This window comes from Terrapene carolina, unplaced genomic scaffold (assembly GCF_002925995.2).
Source record: "Terrapene carolina triunguis isolate 2854851 unplaced genomic scaffold, T_m_triunguis-2.0 Scaffold131, whole genome shotgun sequence".
In the NCBI taxonomy this organism is placed as follows: domain Eukaryota; kingdom Metazoa; phylum Chordata; order Testudines; family Emydidae; genus Terrapene; species Terrapene triunguis.
In genome coordinates this window covers 3,623,750-3,643,377 of record NW_020664482.1, presented here as the reverse complement: position 1 = coordinate 3,643,377, position 19,628 = coordinate 3,623,750, and the positions used below count along the sequence as shown (strand labels likewise).

Below are 19,628 nucleotides of genomic sequence, written 5' to 3'. Positions count from 1 at the left end.
GGGGGGTTGCATGGGGTTTGCAGGGCTGGTTTACAGGGGGGTCCGTGGGGGCGGGGGGTTGCATGGGGTTTGCAGGGCTGGTTTACAGGGGGGTTCATGGGGGCGCAGGGCTGGTTTGCAGCGGTACGCGTTGGGGGACCCGCAGGCTGGGGCAGGGGTCCGGGCGGGTGGCGTTCCCGTGACTCCGGGCTCCTTCCCTTTGTCAGCCCGGGCTGGGATCCCTCTGCCCTTGCTCAGGAGCGTTCCCAGCCAGCCGCCGAGCGACGGGGGGAGGCTCCCGGGCAGACTGTGCCTCGCCCCGCACCCTGCTCCTCGAGGGGAGCCGGGCAGGAAGAAAGCTCTTGGGAATGTGCAGGGTCCCCCCATCCCCCTGCCCCTTTAAGCGTAACCAAGTGGCGGGGGGTGTTTTTTGTCGAAGGGGCATAATCAGGCCCCAGCTCTTTGCCTTCAGGAAATACTCGGCGGTGGCAAATGAGTTTGTAGCTCTAAAATGTGTGGTTATCATTCCCCTTTGCAAAGGTAGGGAAACCCACGCCGGGGGGGGGGGAAGTGGGGCGGGGGGCTTCTCTGCCTGCAGAGTGGTTTGAAAGCGGAGTCAAAACCAGCCAGTGGAAAAAGCTTGAAGAATGTGGACAGAATTCAGGAAGGTATTTTGAAAGATTTTTCTCCTGACCTTCGGGTTAATTGCACATGGGCATTTGAAAAGACGGATTGCAGGAAATCTTAATCTTTGTTTGGAGATGGTCATGCAAATGAGGGGCAGGCTAGTCCTGCTCACGTTTTTGCACTTGAGGTGTTGAGAGAGAACCCTTTTGCTGGCGGGTATTTACAACAACTTTTTTTGCACAGGGATATTTTGTGAGGAATTCCCAAATCTCCTCCCAGCTTACTACATGCTCTAAAGCAAACTGTGAGGATGAATTTATGGATGGAATCTGTAATAATTGTTGCCATGAAACCATGTCCACTCCACACTGGGTTTGGGTTCGGGCTCCAGAAAATCCTTAATCTTGGTTGTGACAGAGCAACGGGTTTAAGAAACATCCCAGGAGTTTTGAGAACTACACTTCCTTACAGTTAGTAAGAGCCTTTCCCAGTTTAGCCGCGGTGAGGATGGAGGAGAGAAAAGAAACGAAGAGTTCCTGGAGTGGTTTCAGAAAGCAAATAGTGGAGTGGAATCTTGTGCCCACAGAATGCTAAATTCCACCACTTTTACTTAGCAGTCACAGTTTCCTCTAGTTAATGAAGTTCTTGGTGACTTGGACTAGCAAAGAGAGCAGCTATTTATTAGACAGCAAGATGACTTTTTAAAATGTGACTGACCCAGTCCTCTTTTCCCCAAATTATGCCACTTTGCTCTACCTTTGCAGTTACCAAATGATTCGTACACAACCGATTAGGCACTGTTTGCCCTTAAGCTGTCTTTCTTTTAGCAAACTCAGATAGGTGCTGGTGATGCAACAATTTAGTACTAAGATGTGAAAAAATTACTTAGTCCTGAAGGCCGTTTTCAGTCCCTCCCCCAGCAAAAGTGGAGTTAGCCAAGATTCACCCTGGAAAATAGCAAATGCATTTTTACTCTTGATGCATTTATGAACAGTGTTGTCTTTAAGTTTATGTCTCGTTCTCACACTTCAAAGAGGCGGTTCTGTTAGAGTTGCATGATGTCAACAGAGTGGATTTTGAATCCTTGACAATTATTCACGAGAAAAACATGAATTGTTGCTCAACTGCTGGTGGTGAATGTATCTGTGTTGTTTTGTCTAGGCAGGAGTCCTTAAAACAAATCAATATGCAAGCAATGGCTCTTTCGATTATATAGACTAAGATTTCAGTGACATCACATGAAGCCAAACTGTCCTTTTTTTGCAAAATGATATCTCGAGAAACAATTTTGCACGTTGGTCCACAAATACTTGCCCATCCAAGGGACAGGAGCGTTATTAGTAGCCAGCAGTAGGAAATGGTAGTTAATGTGCTCACACCCAAAACATTTTATTCTTTTTGTTTCATCCTTCATCTCCCTCCCAGGGCTGCTGCTTTTATTTCCCCTTTTGAATGACCTACTGGACTGCATTCTCCTGAGGAACAAAGGAAGTGCTTTTTTAGCTGGAATCCTTGGGAGACCACCAAAGACTCCAGCTCATGCGCTGCAATTTGGCACTACTTTCAACAATAACAAAAATGCATGACTGAATGGCTCAAAAATGTGGAGTGTTAGAGGCATTCATTTCAGTCTAGGACACTGTCACAACACAGACAGACCCAAGTAAATACCTTTAGACTGCTAATATAGAAGCAGGGGTAATCTTTATCATTGCTGTGCCCTCCAAATATGCATATATTATCCCCTTCACTGACACAAACTGAAATGATTTCAGTCAGTTGTACTTTTATGTTGTCAGCGTCATGAGATGCATTTAGCATACAGCTGTTGGAATCAAATCATGGGTCTTTTTGCTTCTTCAAGAAATGTTTTAATGAGAAACACCCTAATGCTTTGAGCTAAAATACTCTGCTACCGCCCCACCCCCAGTGCTTTTTAAAATGGCCTGCACAAAATAAGGTTGTGTTGATTTAAGATCAGCACTTGGGTCAGGGTAACACTAAGGGTTTGCGCAGGCTTCCCAGAAGCCACTGTATCGTGAGGATTTGACCTCGTCTTCATTTCTGTATCATAATTAAGATGATTTGATGTGCTTTGGAGGGTGTCAGGAGTACATCATGCTGACAGGACTTCCATTTGAGGTCCTAACGGGGCTGTCAGTTTGACCCTGTGCTTTTGAAATAAGACGTCAGAGAAATGTGATAATCACAAGAGATTATGTAACAAGAAGAGGGCCGCCTTGTTCAACTTACTCATCAAAAGTGTTAATTAGGTTATGTCCCTGTCTCCCCTGGGATAAATGAAATCATGGCATCAGGCCTTATTCGCAAAGCGACAAGTCTTGGAAACTTAGCATTCAGATGACATCTATGGTTTAAGCCTATTTAGAAGAGGCAACCAAGAATCTTTAAAAAAAATTTGAGTGGTCTGTGAATATTGTAGTGCCTTAAAGGGAAAGTTCACGTTAAAATCCAGTTAGTTTTAAAGTTAAAACTAGTTTTAGATACTACACCTGCCTAATCTTCGTATTTAACCCCCCTCCCCAATTCTCTCTCCCCTGTTTCTGCGTCCCACACGAACAGGGGAAACTGAGGCCCCAATCTTGCAGTCAGAGCCACGCAAACATATCTTTATATGACCCCTTGGAGCTCTATCCACTATCATCTTCACTGGGTCTCCATGCTGGTTAAGGATCTGTCTGCACGGATCTGATGTAGGATTGGGCCCAGGTGATAATTACATGGAAAATAGTGAATGTGACGCAAAGCGCGCTCATATGAACACAGTGGATAAAAATAGAGGTTGCAGTAATCTTAGATACTACTTGTTACGTTTTCAGATGGGGGCAAGTTGTTTTAGTTTTTTGTAACTCTTTAAGAGTAAGTCACTTTGGCAAGCCCCTGATATTAATTTGCTTGCTTTAGAATGTGCAAGGTGCATATTTTCGTCCACTCATAAGTGTAGTGAGCAAAGGGAATTGAAAACGCTGTATGCAAAACCTTGGTTACATGGCAAGAACCAAGTTTCAGCAACACAGTCATTTTTATATATAAATCTTTTAACATGTATCCCATTGGGGCATTTATGCAAACTACTAAGAGTGTTGTCTGCCTGAATGTAACAACTCACTAAAACATGTACGTGGAGGAAGGAATTTAAAAGGGGGCAAAATTTGGGGGCTGTGATGTTGTGGTGGCGGTGTACAAAGCACAGAAATAGGGCGGTTTATTGCCACACTGAATTTTTATTATTGAAATCAGTTAGGTTATTTTTACCAGTTTGACAATCAGATTTTGCTTGATTCTTTAGTCACTTGTAAACTTCTTGCTGTAGTAGTATAGACAAAGCCTCTGAAACGTTTCCTGAAAGTTGTGGCATGTGTGTGTTGTTGTTTTTTTGTTTGTTTGTTTTTGTCGTGCCATCTCTACAGTCAAAACAGTGGGCGCTTAAACCAGAAAACTCTTAGGCCCTAAATCTTAAAAACACCATACCCAACAACAACCCAAGTATGTGGATGCACAGCCCCTGGGGGCTCAGGGACTCAGTCAGCTGCAGGAGTGGAGCCTTAAAGAGCTGCTGGGTTGAGTTTCTGATGGAGTGAATTCTGCACCGTTTCAGGGTGCCTTAGGTCAGTGGTGGGCAGCCTGTGGCCCGCGGGCCGCATGCAGCCCATCAGCTTAATCTGATCGTGGGCCACGAGACATTTTGCTGACATTGACCGTCTGCAGGCACGGCCCTCCGCAGCTCCCAATGGCCGAGGTTTGCCGATCCCGGCCAATGGGAGCTGCAGGAAGCGGCGGCCAGCACGTCCCTGCGGCCCACGACACTTCATGAAGCTCTCATTGGCCGGGAGCAGCGAACTTCGGCCACTGGGAGCTGTGGGGGGCCGTGCCTACAGAAGGTCAATGTCAGCAAAATGTCTCGCAGCCCGCAATCAGATTACCCTGATGGGCCGCAGGTTGCCCACCACTGCCTTAGGTAGATGTGTGCTTTGGAGGAAGGAAACAGGGATTGGATTATGAAGCTTGTCTTGGTTTATTTTGGTGGTTTGATATTGTTCTCAGCTCATCTGGCTGAGCGCCTAATTTGCACTTTCAGCAATTGTTAAAATTAAGGATGAACAGTTAGCAGTTATTAAATTAATATAATTCTGTCTAATAAAGCACATGAAACTCACATTCTTAATAGAAGTGCATATACAATGATTCTCTAACTTAGTAGTGTGTAGGGGGGGAGGGATAGCTCAGTGGTTTGAGCTCAGGGTTGTGAGTTCAATCCTTGAGGGGGCCACTTAGGAATCAGGGGCCACAAACAAAAAACAACTGTCAGGGACAGTACTTGGTCCTGCTAGTGAAGGCAGGGAACTGGACTCAATGACCTTTCAAGGTCCCTTCCAGTTCTATGAGATAGGTATATCTCCATACCTGATGTATATATTCTCACTGTATTTATTTCCCATGGGAGAACTAGGTATGCCTAACTGTTCTTTTTCTCCACTTCTTCTAACTAAAACAGTCAAATTCTACCAGACAATTTTTTTTTGTTAAATAAAAGCAGCATTTGTTATTCTACACAGTATTAATATTCACTGGCTATTGCCTGTTCATAGTCACCTTGGAGTCAGATCTAAAATTGGTTTAGACCCTAATTGCAGTATCCATAAATGGCAGGTTATTATCTATGAATATGCTGTAATCTTTCTTGCAAATGTAAATGGTCATTTCTTTTCAGCAGGTAATATGAAGTAATACTTAGAACAGCTGTGCTGCTGACCAATTCACATTTGCTTGGTGATCGGTAAAAGCTGTCTGATACGTGTACCTGTAGAGTAGAATATATGAAACTTTTCTTTTTATGTTAAGTACCTCCTTCAGATGTAACAAAATGTGACATAAAAATATTTATGGAGGCATTCTATAATTCCCTCTGCAGATGGCTTTGCTCTGTGGAATTGTATCAATGAGATTTTTAACACCCTATTCCAGATCCCACCGCTAGCCCCAACAATGTTGTTGCTGTCTTGAAGCTTATGATAGGAGTAATATGTAGCACATCTAGCCTGTTACTGGACATCCCAGTAATTGTGGGATTAGGACTCTCCCTTTGATACTGACAGACTATCAGTTTCTGAAACTTGTTCTTTACATATAAAATAATAGGTGGCTGCGAGAGACCACAGGCTGTAATTCACTCGTGGCTCTACTGATGACACACATCACAAGAGTGCAGTTTGAGTATCTTGGGAATCGATGGGGAGCCCTGAGAGCGAATGCAGTCCTGTGCTCAGCCTGCAGGCATGTGTTTATAATATGTAACTTTTCATATATTAAAAAAAACCCCAAACCCTAAAATTCCCATACCTATCCTTAGCTTTGCCTTTTCCTTTTTATAATACTACTAATGGCCACCACTGTATTTTCTGGTTCACAGAGAAACTGCTAAAGGTGATTCATTATGTAATGTTCAGTGTAAGAAATAAGAATGATGGATGCATGTTCTGAGGCTTATGGTGATGTCAGATCTAGGTCCACTGCACAAATCAATTCTGGCTTGTATTTTGTTGGTGATGCAGTCCGACAATGATCCATTTCTGAAAATGTAAAGCTGTGGCCTGAAGGTTGTCAGGGAGAGAATTCTTGTAACATGTCCCTTGGACGGGTTCTGAGTCTCATGCTCTAGAGACCTTCTCTCCCAGAAGCAATCTGTGAATCCACGAGTGGGATTTCCCAGCCTCTGGTTGTAGTTTTTCCCTCCTGTGATTATTACTAAACCACCTTTCCTGTACATGGCTCATAAAGATGCTGTTGAAGTACAATGCCTTTTTTTTTTTTTAATTTGACCAAATGATATATATTTTTCTTTGTTTCCTGAAGAAAGGATACTTTGTTACGATTCTGTTCCCACAGCAGGTTGCAAATCTCTAAGTTCAGACACTGAAAGTATCATTCAGTATTGAATCCGTGTGGTTCTAGATGATGCCATTGCTACTTTAAATTGGTTAGTATGGCGTCGCTTTAGAGTAAGGAGAGGTTCTTCTTGCTCCCAGAGTGAGTCACTGCTCATGGTTGGGAAGGGGGTGATCAGGCTTGTCCCAAGAAGCATGTTAGTGGCTGTGATGGAAAATTATTATTATTATTATTTTTATTTTTAAATAAGATGTTCTATTTCCTCTGCCTAGTGTTGTCAGGTCAGGATGTAAAACTCTTCTGCCCTTCACCTTTTTAATTTTAGGAAGTCACTGATATAACATGACTGATTTCTCTGACTATTGTTTGCACTGAACTGTACTTTCTCCAGTTCAGGTTTTTGGAGCAGTGTTTTGTTAGACTGCAGCAGTGTGTGCCTTCGCAAACTGCAATGTTAAGCATGTGGTTCACAGGGACTGCTTGCAATGGTCCGGTCTGAGTGGGAGTATCGTTTTCCTTGGCAGGCACTTTGTAGAAAGTACTGTTTCTTGTGCCAGAATAAGCAGTTATTACATTCCATACAATTTATAGTCAAATTATTATCTATTGTTAAAATTGCCTGAAATGATCAGAAGTGTCCTTAGATATGTAGCCTTGGTTAAGACTGAATGACAGTGTGCATGAGGCCTCATCTACACAAACAGTGTTTTTTAATATTGTCTTGTAATTTCAGGGAGACTTTCTGTGGCTTTCATATGTCGAGAGGCTTTTTTTTTTATCCTCCACTAAAAGTGAACTAGAACAAGGCCAGGCAGTGGCTAAGCACCAGGCATATTACTGCAGAAGCAGGTTTGCAAGCAGCCTTGGGATTCCACTTGCGTGCACCAGTGGAAGGAAGGGGTGCTGCTTGGGCAGTGGAGGGCAGAAGCAGTGCTTTCCATTGAAATTTCAGACCCACAGTGGCTGCACGTGAAACGGCATTGCATTTTTGGTGGCTTATCCATTATAACTGAAGAGGGAAATGAAGTCAACACAAGACTGTCATTGCATGAGCAGCAGCCAGTGGCAATGCTGGAAATATCCTTGGGAGAAGCACCCCCCCCTTTCTCACCAAAAAAGGCTCGGGGTGGGTGGAAGAATAGTAGAGACCTCTATCCCACACAGCAGCCAGGAGGCTGGTGTTAGTCGTGGGAGACCCACTTCCCTCTACTGTACCAGTCACAGCAGCCAGTAGGATTTAGGGTTCAGAATGGCAGGTGAGAGGTTCTCCTCCCTTCCTGCAGCCAGATCGGGGAAGGGGCTTCAAGGTTATCAGTCCCATCTGAACAAGAGACTAATACAAAAGATAGTGTCCCATAGCAGAGCCCAAGGGCACAGCCTGGTAAGAATCCCAGGGCCTTTCTCCTTCCCAGCAACGTGGGGGTTGCGCCTGGCATTGCCCTAATTCTGGTTGGATGTTCATCTCCACCTGTGGCTAGCAGGTGTTTGGTAAATTTTCTGGAGCCAGTTCATATAAAATGAGTTGTTGGTTTCCATAGCACACTGGAGTTTACATGGAGGAAAAAACGGCCTTTACAGTTGACACCTTGGTCAGCAGTAGGATGAGAAGCCAAGGTTTGAAGGGACATGGGGCTAAGCTGCCTTCTCATTCCCTGAGGGCAGAGTAACTTAGGGAAGGCCTGTTCCCAATACAGTGAAATGGAAACTAAGTACACCCTTTGCACAGTCAGGTAACTGACCATTGGGATGCGTTACATTCTCCATCACTTGGTGTCGTCAGATAGAGCTTGGATGGCTTTCTAAAACAGAGAGACTAGTTCAGTTGCAAGTTGTTGGGGTTAGAGCAGGATTCGGCAACCTTTCAGAAGTGGTGTGCCGAGTCTTCATTTATTCACTCTAATTTAAGGTTTCGTGTGCCAGTAATACATTTTAATGTTTTTAGAAGGTCTCTTTCTCTAAGTCTATAATATATTAACTAAACTATTGTTGTATGTAAAGTAAATAAGGTTTTTAAAATGTTTAAGAAGCTTCATTTAAAATTAAATTAAAATGTAGAGCCCCCCGGACCGGTGTCCAGGACCTGGGCAGTGTGAGTGCCACTGAAAATCAGCTCGCATGCCGCCTTCAGCACGCGTGCCATACGTTGCCTACCCCTGGGTTAGAGGCAGGAATCTCAGGGTGATGTTCTCTGACTTGTGTTACACAAGAAGTCCATCTAGATGATCACAAGGGCCCTGAACCTTAACATCTAACAACTTCTGTGATTTTTTTTAATACATAACTTCTCTGTCTAACATTTATTAACCCAGCACCTTTCACAAGCAATGACATTTTCTTGAGCAAAAGGGATGACAGCTATGTTAATAGGCCCCACTTCCTTGGGTACAGAGAAAAGAACTCAACTAGGTACAGTTGGGTAGAGAGCTTTTCATGAGGATTTGATGATTTTGTTAATGTTAGTCAGTAGGGTAATAATCTCAGAATTTTTCACATTCTTTGTGCTTTTCTCTTGGGATTATGAAGGTCACTCCCCTCTGTTGTTTGTTTTTTTTTTCTTATTCAAATCCCAAAAATATCCATTGTACTTTGCCAGGTTCCCTTGCGGCGTTCAGCCCATTGCCTGGGAGACGACAAAGTGCAGTTCACTGTAATCGGCGCGTGTACGTCTGTATTGTGAGCAGCCTTTGCACAGCTGGGTGGGAGGGGGGTTTTGTGCCTGCGTGGCAGCAGAAGCACTAGCCACAAAAGGCCCCAAGCAGGATGGAGTATAACAAGGAGGGAGGGGTGAAATTAGGCTAAATAGCGAGGCTTCACAGTGAGATCTATGTAATTGGAATCCCCCAAGAGAAATGGGAAAATCCCAGTGCCTGCGAATCTTAGAGCTAGACTGGAAAAAGCAGAGTATGAGAGTAAATTAGGGAACAATCCTGCACTGGCTTTGGAATGGACCGGTTGCCCTCAAAGGACTTCTCCATCTTTACATTTAAAAGAAGTGAGAAGGAACGCACTGTCCAAGTACTGTGTAATTGTGGAGATGGCAGCATGCGTGCATCTCTTTACATATATATTGTGAGCGTGTATGTAATGTATTTTTTTAGGGTTCCCCAATACTGATTTTACTATAAAAACAATATTTTGGTGCCTAACTAACTTTTCAAAGTGAAATAGATTTTTCTGGACTTAGGAAGGTTGTAGGAAATGAAATACTTTGGCTTTTTTTTTTTTTAAGGTGTGCAAAATATGTCCCTTCAAACTTGATAGAAATTTTATCTACTGTTGAATTTGCAAACCAGTAAGAATAAATGGTATTTGTGTTCACAGTAACTGACTTTGACTTTCTTGAATGTGCGCTTTATCACTTTAGATAAGGGAATGCGTTCAGACAAAAGAAGTTGCTCCGGAATGAAACATTTTGAGGACGTATTTCTCTTCACGTTGACCAGTTTAGAAAATGAGAATTGTCTGGTTTTTAAGCAAATGCAGATGGGTGCAAACAATGACAAAATGTGTAAAATGTTTTCTAGCAGTTTGTGGGACTAAGGATTCTTTTTATAGAGAATATCCTGAAGTGTTCAGAAAGCGAAAAGTCTGTGAGACTTCCACATTGTCAACATTGCGCGTTCATTTTAATGCTGCTGGTTTTTCATATATTTATAGGAAATTGGCTTTGGTAATTGAATTTCTAAAGAACCACAGTAACCAATAGCTGTTTCCTTCTAAAGGTCACTGTTGGGTTAGTGAATATAGTAAGTACTGTATTTAACTCCTCATGGTTTGTACTGCTCTTCCAGAAACGTTGGCCTAAATTTTCAAAAGTGACGAATGATTTTGAGTGCTCAATTTGAAACACCTGAAAGGGACCTGATTTTGCAGAAAGCACCGAGTCACATTTTATAAAAATCAGGCTCTTCCTGGTGTGTCTGTGCCCTCAAAAATTGATGCACCTACTCATGAAAAGCTTGTCCATAAAGGCTTTACCTATTCTTTTGAACAGAGGTGAAATCAAATGTCTGTTCCACTACGCTGACTTATCCCATCAAAACACCTTTGTGCCCTGCCAGTATTGTCTTCGCACAGTTCTGTAACGTCTCTGTGTGTCTGGTTCTGTAGGAACAGTGGTACATCTGGTTTTCTTTAAGCCTCCAAAACATGATGTCTGCATGTTTTTTGTGTGGGGGAATTAGTGGTGTCCCACTAAGGGCTTGTCTACACTTACCGGAGGGTCCGGCGGCAGGCAATCGGTTTTCTGGGATCGACTTATCGCGTCTAGTGAAGACGCGATAAAATCGATCCCTGATCGCTCTGCCGTCGACTCCGGAAATCCACCGCGGCAAGAGGCGGCAGCGGAGTCCACGACAGCGCGGCAGCGGTCGACTTTCCCCCGTCCTCACAGCCAGGTAAGTCGACCTAAAATACGCAACTTCAGCTACGGTATTCACGTAGCTGAAGTTGCGTATCTTAGGTCGGACCCCCGCTGTAGTGTAGACCTAGCCTGAGTACACCTTAATGACCTGACATATGCTGGAGGTGTTCTGAAGGTAGGCAGGCCCAAGGGTGGGTTATTGTTCTACACTTGAAAGAACAAGAACAGAGGTGAGTGCTAATTAAATATGAACAGTAGAGAAGAGTAGTGCTGCTTGTCCTCCATGCAACTGGCACCCCCAGATACTTTGCTTGTGAGAGCTCATTGTAGCAAGTACCCAAGCTTCTTCCCTTCCAGAACGGAACTGGAATAGCCGCTATCGAACATAGTGCCCATACAGCTGAGCATGGGTGAGAACTTGGATTGATGGCAGTGTTTTAGAAGGGGAATAAGAAGACAGGATTTTTTTATGGAGCCAAAAATAAAAAGGCATCTAAAGCAAAGGTCCAAAGACAGCTAAAGGCACCACTCTACTTCTCGTAGTTTCAAATGACAATTATTTGTCTTTAGTGTGTGTGTTTAAATGGAATCGATTTAATGGCCCGAATGCAGACTGCCACAAAGGTGGGGACAGTAGACAAGGAAGGGAGCGTGTTCGTATGTGGAAGGTAGGAATAAGGATAAAAGCAGCCAATGAGCAAAGAAAAGCAACTTTAATCCAGGGGGTTGAGTAATTGGAGCCACCATTACAGATCTCCAAGGGTTTTCCCCCTTTGGGTTTAGTTTGTGGGAGGTGGCTGTCCTTAATTTGTTACTTGTTTCATAGCCATTTGCCTCAAAGAAGGTAATGATTGAATGGGGCAGGGCTAGAGCAGCCAAGGACCTGTCCACATTAGGGTGAAAGGTGTGCTTTTAAAATGTGGTAGCTATTAGGTTTTAAAATCCTACTGTAGACAGGGCAAACTGTAGGGTGGGGTGGTGCCCAGGGTTCACGCCCAACTAACGTCAAGTTCATCTCAACCAACTAACAACTGTTAAACTACAGTAGGGGGCCAACACTGGAATCCTGAGGGGATCCGTGTTAGGAAGGAAAGAGAGAAGAAACTCGTGGTGTATGAAACGGGCAGAAACCAGCATACAGGTGAGGAGTAAGCACTGTATGCCATTGATTTTTATTTATTTATTTTTCCTTAATCCAAACTCCCCATTGATTACAGTGTGTGGTTCCAATATAAAATTGTTGGCACCGTAAGACCCTACATTTTTCTTCTTTTTTTTTGCCCAGTGGACAAAGAAATGCTCCAGCAGTGTTTCCAGTAATGATTCAGTTCTATTTACATTACAATTTTGGTTTACTTACAGTAGCTCTCCTAATAAGATCACTTTCCCTTAGCGCAGTCATTTGTTGATTCAGTTCTGCATACTCCCATCTCCTCTCTCTGCTCTGAAACTTTGGTGTCTCAAGTGAAAGGACGTTACTTTTTGCTTGCTGGTCAGACAATCTTTAAGTGCTTTTGAGTCTTAACCTCCCTCCCTAACTTCCAAAAGACCTGGGTTAAAAGCTCAAAACTTTTAACTGAGGGGGAGGAAATGAGTTTGATAAGCCAGTGGTTCTCCACCAGTGGTATGCGAACCCTGGGGGTATGCAGGGGTCTTCCAGGGAATACATCAACTCATCTAGATCAGTGTTTCTCAACTTGGGGGTCATGGGACGGGTTTAGAGGGGTTGCAAGTGCAGGGCCGGCATTAGGGGGTGGCAAGCAAGGGTGCCCCATGAAGCTAAATTACATGCTTCAGCCCTGGGTGGCAGGGCTTGGGCGTTAGACTCCTGAAAGGGGTACAGTAGTCTGGAAAGGTAGGGAAGCACCGCTTTAAGCAATTTCTGCAAGACCAAGGTATAATTGCAGAGAATAATAGTGGGTTATATGGAGTTTAGTGTTAAATCCAGTTTGCGTAATTTTTCAGTACAGTTCTAATCCCTTTATAATAAACTCGGTTTTAGCTCCTGTCAATCGAGAGGAAATCCACTGACAAATTTCATCAGCACGTAGGAGGATAGTCTGGTAACATTATCTCTGAGATCCACAATTTCAGAAACACTAATCTTTGATAGTACATCATGACTGCTGGATTAGCTTTTACAGCTTGGCCTTGATAAAGTACTTGTATGCTTGCTGTATCTGAAGAATTCTGAATGGTGGAGTTATGCTATAGGTTACGACTGGTAACCTGCAGGCAGTGAGTGTAAACAATAATAGCGCTTGCTTAGACAGGGGTCGGGTAAAAACCTAAAATAGCTCATTTATTATTTTATCTAATAACTCACTTACTTTATGGTATCTGGAGTGATACTGTGGAAAGATAGATTTCTTCATAACTAATGTTTAGAGGCTAAGAACAGCAACAAAATGACGGTAAATGAAAACCCTTTAAACACTGGCTTTTCCCCCCTACCTACTGGTTTAAATCATGAAAGGACTTTATGATGTGAAGCTAAGAGAAGAGCGGAGTTGCAGGGGGTTGGGAAAATGAGATTTTTAACTCCAGTTTTCTTTCTTTCTCTTTCAAGGTTTTCAAAATGCCGGTAAACTAGTATCAGTGAGTGGGAGTCTTATCAAGGTGCTCTGTACTGTGCCTTGGGGTGGCATGAATCACTCGTGGTGTGGTGGAGGCTGCTAACATAATGTATGTTGTTGGAAAAGCAGATGCAAGACTGGAAGTACTTAAATGTCTCAGTTTTTAAATTACTGCTGGCCTGAATCACAGCAGCCATGCATCTTCCTCCCTTTGGCATCAAATTATCTTTTATAAATATATTTGGAATAACTTGCTGCCTGTGGTAGATTAACAGCTCAACTATTAAAGGGAAGATGGGCCAACTGGGATGAATGGGGCTTTTTTTTTTTCTTTTGAACACTTTGTATATCTATAATGTACCTCATCTGTTGCTTCAACTCTACTCTCTTGTCTTTTCTCTTGTGTCTGCCACAGTCTCTCTTCTTACTTATGTAAGTAACTTACTGTCCGCAGTTCTGTTAATGTTTAATAAAAAAATAGTAACCCAGGTGCCAAGCCTGCAATGAACTCTGCTTCTGCAGAGCACAATGCAAGTTCGGCGTCTCACATGCATGTTCCGTTTTTCTCTCTGGGTTGATTGCTTTAAGCAGAGTCCCATTTGGTTCCGAACAATCTAATGATGACGGGGGTGAATTCAGAGTTGAAATCTGAGAAGCACCGAGATCCTATGGTTTTCTGCTGCTGACTCTGGCCATCTGTCCCTTCCTGAAAACGCTGATCAATAAGGAAAGGAACTGCTAACACAAGGGGAAGGAGAATTTAACAGTTATATAGAATCTTTGGCCCAAAATCTGCTTTGTTGCCCCAGGGGAAAATTGTGAGCCTCCTCACTGGGCATCCGGAGTCACTCCAGTCCAGTGACTCTGCGTATAAACAGGGTAGTGGAGAGCACTAATTGTCTCTTTGGTCACTCATAACCTGAGCCTAAAACAAGCTTATAGGTGAATATTAGGAGTGATTTGTGAAATCTTTCATGGGGTGGGTGGTGAGAACCCTGCACAGGACTTGAAGCTGCCAAACAAGGAGAATATTCTCTCCTAATACAGGCCCTGATCCTGCAGGCTGTTTCCCATGGGGGAACCCCCACTGAAGTCCTAATACTTTTTCACAGAGTCCGACTGAATGGATACATGCAGTGATCTTGCAGGGATATAGCTAATAAAATTAGTTGAACTCATTCCACTACTTCTTTAAAAGCTCCTTTTCCATTATAAGGCAGACGTCATCACACACACATCCTGGCTTACGAGAACAGCCAGCCTTTTCAGAGATCTGAAACTCAAGGTAGCTGCCAGGAGAGCAGCCAGTAATACCTCCGAGGAGGTGGAACTGCTTTTATACTTTACGTCTTATCTATTGCCGGATCAGTTCCTATAATGCTGTATGTAAGTAGCTCAGTCTGTCTTGTGTGACTGGAAACTGAGTGTCCAGTGTTCAAAGCATTTTGGACATGAGAGTATGATCATTAATTTCTTGTCTTTTTATAGTTTTTTTTTTGCAAGAGTGAAAACCTAACAGGAAACTGAAAAAAATAGTTCTGGCGAGTAAAGGTTAATTTCTGAAGAGCAAAATATGCACCAAAGGCTAAATGAGATTTCCTCCTTGTTAGTGAATTATAGCATTAAAATATTCACATTCTTTCCTGAAAGATTTAGGAATAATTATACAGCACTTAAAGGCCAGGCATTGCCAGATAAACTTAACAACACTATAATTTGTACTGGAGGCAGAGTTTCCTGTGAATGATAGCTTTGTTTAATTTTATAATGCCGCTTCAAAATGTGTGCTGGTGAGGGGCTGTCAAGTAAATTGGACCTGTGAATTTGAGACGTTATTTTGTATGGCCTAACAGCAGTTTTTGTGTCTAACACTTCGCACTGGTCAGCCTTTTGTTGACTGCTCCAAGTTATCCTTTCCTGTACTTTGCCATGAACCGTTAACTACCTGAGTGAAATACGTGGAGCTGGCTTCTGCCTTGTATTGTATGAACTCCCTTGTGCTACCCTGGGATATTTGTCTACTGTGGTTTTTGAGTTGGAGACCAGGAACGTTGAATAGGCTCAGTACACATATTTTATTTCCATTACCCAAAGTAGGAGTCATGCTTAGTTACTAGTTACAGCCAGAGACACTTCAGCAGCTCTGGGGATAACAAGATAGCTGACAGACTGGAATGCAGATTTATCAGGGGCAAAAACTGACAAAATTCCTCATTCTGATTCTTTTTATATAGGCCCTTCATTCTCTAGCTATACATGCATGCAACAAGTGTTAACCCTTTGTGCTGACCGCAAATACTGTTAATAGGCATGTACAGCAGAGTTTAATGTGTGTTTTCTGTGATTCAGCTGTTCTACTTCAGACAGTGGTTTGGCGTGTGTGTGTCCGTGTGTGTGTGTGTCCCCCTTCCAGAACCATTTTAAGGGTTTTTATTTTAAAGAGCAAGTCTTTGCTCCAGATGTCTGGGTGTGCGGCCACACAATGTAAATTTTGCTGCATGTTGCCTTTGGACTGGTGGTTAGGGAGGCTACTGGGCAGTTTAAAATAGGAGTTTTGTGGTATGAAATCAACTTCCTTGGGATTTGATTCACATTCATTCCCCCCCCTTCTGAGCAGAATGGTTTATTGACTTCAGTTACATTCTGACATAGGCCTGTTTTTTTGCTTTTAGTAGTACCTGGAAACAACTGGATTTCTTTTAAATAATTGGAGCAGCTTACACTGTTCTATGCAGAACAGTTTAATCACAGAAAACGCACATTAAGCTCTGCTGTACTTGTTTTTAAATTGAGATTCTGTTCTGATGTCTGATGAAGTGGGCATTCACCCACGAAAGCTTATGCTCCAATACTTCTGTTAGTCTTAAAGGTGCCACAGGACCCTCTGTTGCTTTGTTCTGATATCGTGAGCAATTCACATATAGAAAAACATGAGAACCTTTCTTTTTAAAGTTAAATAGATAAATAAATAGATTCACTGATATGGATCAGTGAATCAAAGGAGATAGGTCTGGTAAACCCAAATCAAGCTAAGTATAACTTACCCCCAAGCTGGCAATGTTCAAGGGTGAACTCTGTAGCTTCAGTGAATTTCCAAAATTCTCATTGAGTAACTGTTACTGGACATGCAAATTTTGCTATGTATTAATCCAGAACTTGAGACGATAGAGAGGTTCCAGTCTCTCTTCTCTTCTTTTAATGAGCACATAAATAGCTGTGTAAGTGACTGTGTTGTCTTGTGCTGGTGGTTATTTTGGTTATTATGCTTCATGACTGAACGAGGAATGAGGAGAACTGCACCTTTATTTTTTAAAGTCTGTCTGTTTAGGAATTGGATGATGCTTTGTGTGTTGGAAAATACTGAGGTGTGAAAACAGCGTGGAACAAAATATAGGGTTTCTCATTATGTACTAGTAGCAGGAACAAGAGCTTAAATTGTTTGCTTACCTGAAGGGCATGGGTCAGTTCTTATCTGTGCTTCAAGACTTTTTTTTTTTTTTTTTATTCTTAATGCAAATATACACACTTCTTGTCATAAAGTGTCAAGGCCAAGAAATCCTACTCTTTCCCCCTGCTGGGTAGGGGAATGGAGAAACTAATAACAATGAATTTTCTATGCACTACTCACAGCAATTGCATGTTGTATCCCTCCCAAAATGTACTAGTGGTCAGCATTTGGATTCACATGAAATGAAATTGAGAGCTCCTTGCTCCCCTCCCCTTCCAATTGTTTGGCTTGCTCCTGCGCCTCTGTAAGATAATTAAGAAGAAGTAACTGTTTCAGGCTTTTGACTGCAACAGCAAATGGCAAGAACAACTTCTGTCATTCAGACAAAAGAAGGAAAAGTTGTTCCAATGACTGGTAATGCCACAGCAGTAGAATTTCCATTATAAGCCTCTGTTGTCCAGGGTTTATAACTCTGCTATAAAAACTCAGTGGGCTGAAACTTGGCATTGGATTTACTTAATAAGTGGAAAAAATTGATTTTAGCAGGTGTATACCTATTTCACAGGAACTGTGTAGCTGGACTGTCATACTCTCTGCCTCATTTAAGAAAACATGCCCCCATGAACTATCAATATTTACCATGGTTAGACCCAGCACTGCCCAAATAGGGTTCTTGTGTTAGTGAGGAGCTCACTTTTGTGTGGCAGTAATCTGTGTCTTCCCAAGTGGGTAGAGGCATTGTAGGGAGAGCAAAGTGATTTGCAGAGACCATATTGTATATAAACCTTCCCCCACCCCCGCTCTTTCTAAATGGAAACGTGTTTTAAAGTGGAAAATATGGTGGTTACGATCAGTCATTCAAGCTGGTGAATCCTGCAGATCTCCTCCCACCCTGCGTTCAATGAAACCCCACCAGCACCATGAAACTGATTACGGTCACCCTCCTCCGTGGCTGTTGGAATGGTAGCACTGGCACCATTACAAAAGCACTACTGTGTAGGACCACAGATACTAGCATGCTGGGTGGTCCTCCTCTGCCTATTGGCCAGGACTAGCAATAAATACAGTACTGTAAGTGCTACCAGCAATTGACCTTTTAGACAGCCTCTCCTTCACAGTGGCCTGTGAAAGGAGCAGACTTCCCTCCCTCCCCCCCACATTTTTTTGCCTCCTTCCTGAGTTTCCAACTCCAGCTGAGTATCAAGGCCTTGGAAACTGAAATTCAGGGCTGATCGTGAGACAGACTGTACAGGTCACGGATGGTAGGAAGAGGAGAAGGGCTTGTGTTTTGGGGGCAGAAGTGGGGTGAGGCTCAACTCACAGTTTAAAAAAAAAACCCAGAAGAAGATCAGTGACTTCCTCTTTTGGGTGTCCTGTTTCTCCATGCACTAAGGTGGCTTTCAGCATTGTTTGTGATTTGTTTGTATTCTGGCAGTTCCCATGTGCTCAGATCAGGATGACGGCTAGGTGCTCTATAGATGCACAGGAAGATGTGACCCTGTCTGAAGGATTTTACTGCCGGACCAGTGGAATCCCCGTTGAGTTACGTCCTGCTACGATGGGAGGCCTTGGAGTGCATAGACCTCTTGTGTAACTGATCTTTGAGCATTTGTGCCCTGAAAGACGTACAGATGAGCTCATTCTTACTGTGTTTCCTTTAACTCGAGACCCAGAAAAAACCAAACGGATTTTCTGTAATACAAACTGGCTGTAGGTGTTTGGGTCTACTCCTTGTGGCAGCTCTATGGATCCATGTGTGTGTCAGGACTAGGGTGAGACTAAGCGAATTAGTGGTAAAGGTGTGATTCATAATAAACTAATATACTCTTCCTGCAGTGCCACGTCAACAGGCAGGTTAAGAATCCCAGTCCCTTTTGTTGCTGGGAAGGGAGCATTGTCCGATTACGGTTCCACCTTTTCTGGGGTAGAAATAGACAATCTGGAACTGTTCAAACTCTGGCAAAGGCAGTTTCTTGGGAATGTCTTGCTGATACTGACCCAAGCTCTGCTAGTGGCGATATACTTGACCTTTCAAATGCACGACCTTCACAAAGAAAGCCCCAAACTTATGGGAATGACAACTCTCCTCATGCTTGGTCATGGGCGTTACCATCCATTGCATTACTTCAGCCCTGTTAGCATCTCTTTGGGTATGTCTACACAGCAAAGAAAAACCCACGGCTGGCCTGGGCCAGTTGACTCAGGCACTTGGGGCTGTTTCATTGTGTATTCTTTTGGACACCAGCCCAAGCCTAAATGTCTACACAGCAGTGAAACAGCCCCTCGAGCCTGAGTCGACTGACCCTGGGCCAGCCATGGGTGTCTAGTAGTAGTGTATATACTTTGTCTTGTCTCGTGTCGATCATTACATAATTCCCTGCTGGGGTGCTGCTCCCTTCTCTCCTTTTTTCTTTTTTAGTTAACAACTTTTTTTTTTGGAAGATCATCTTAAAAATAAATAAATAAAGGCAAGTGTACATGAAAACAGAAGTGGCGATCTGAAGATGCCAGCCCTGTACTTACAAAAGAATAGCATGACTAATGCAAGGAATATATCCTTTAGAACTGACCTGAAAAGGGCTTAGGGTAGGGATATAGCAGCGAGGAGGGAAATCTATTGGTCTTACTGGCCTCTTTTGAGGGCAGGCTAGTTGTTTACGGGCTGGCTGTCATAGCTTCCCTAAAGGGTAACGGTGAAACAAAGATAAAGCTAGAGTTCAACATGGGC

At 43.1% G+C, this 19,628-nt stretch overlaps 1 protein-coding gene across 2 annotated transcripts in view; it reads left to right on the top strand.

The window, feature by feature from the left end:
• The window catches only part of GPC4 (glypican 4), a 107,232-nt gene that overhangs the window by 611 nt on the left and 86,993 nt on the right, over positions 1-19,628 (top strand). The window contains exon 1 of one of the 2 annotated variants that reach the window (XM_024215541.3): positions 591-647. The exons of the other annotated variant lie outside the window; for it this stretch is intronic. The gene's annotated coding sequence lies outside the window, so the exon portion shown is untranslated. Of the gene's footprint in view, positions 1-590; positions 648-19,628 lie in introns of those variants that run through there. 2 annotated transcript variants of the gene reach the window in all.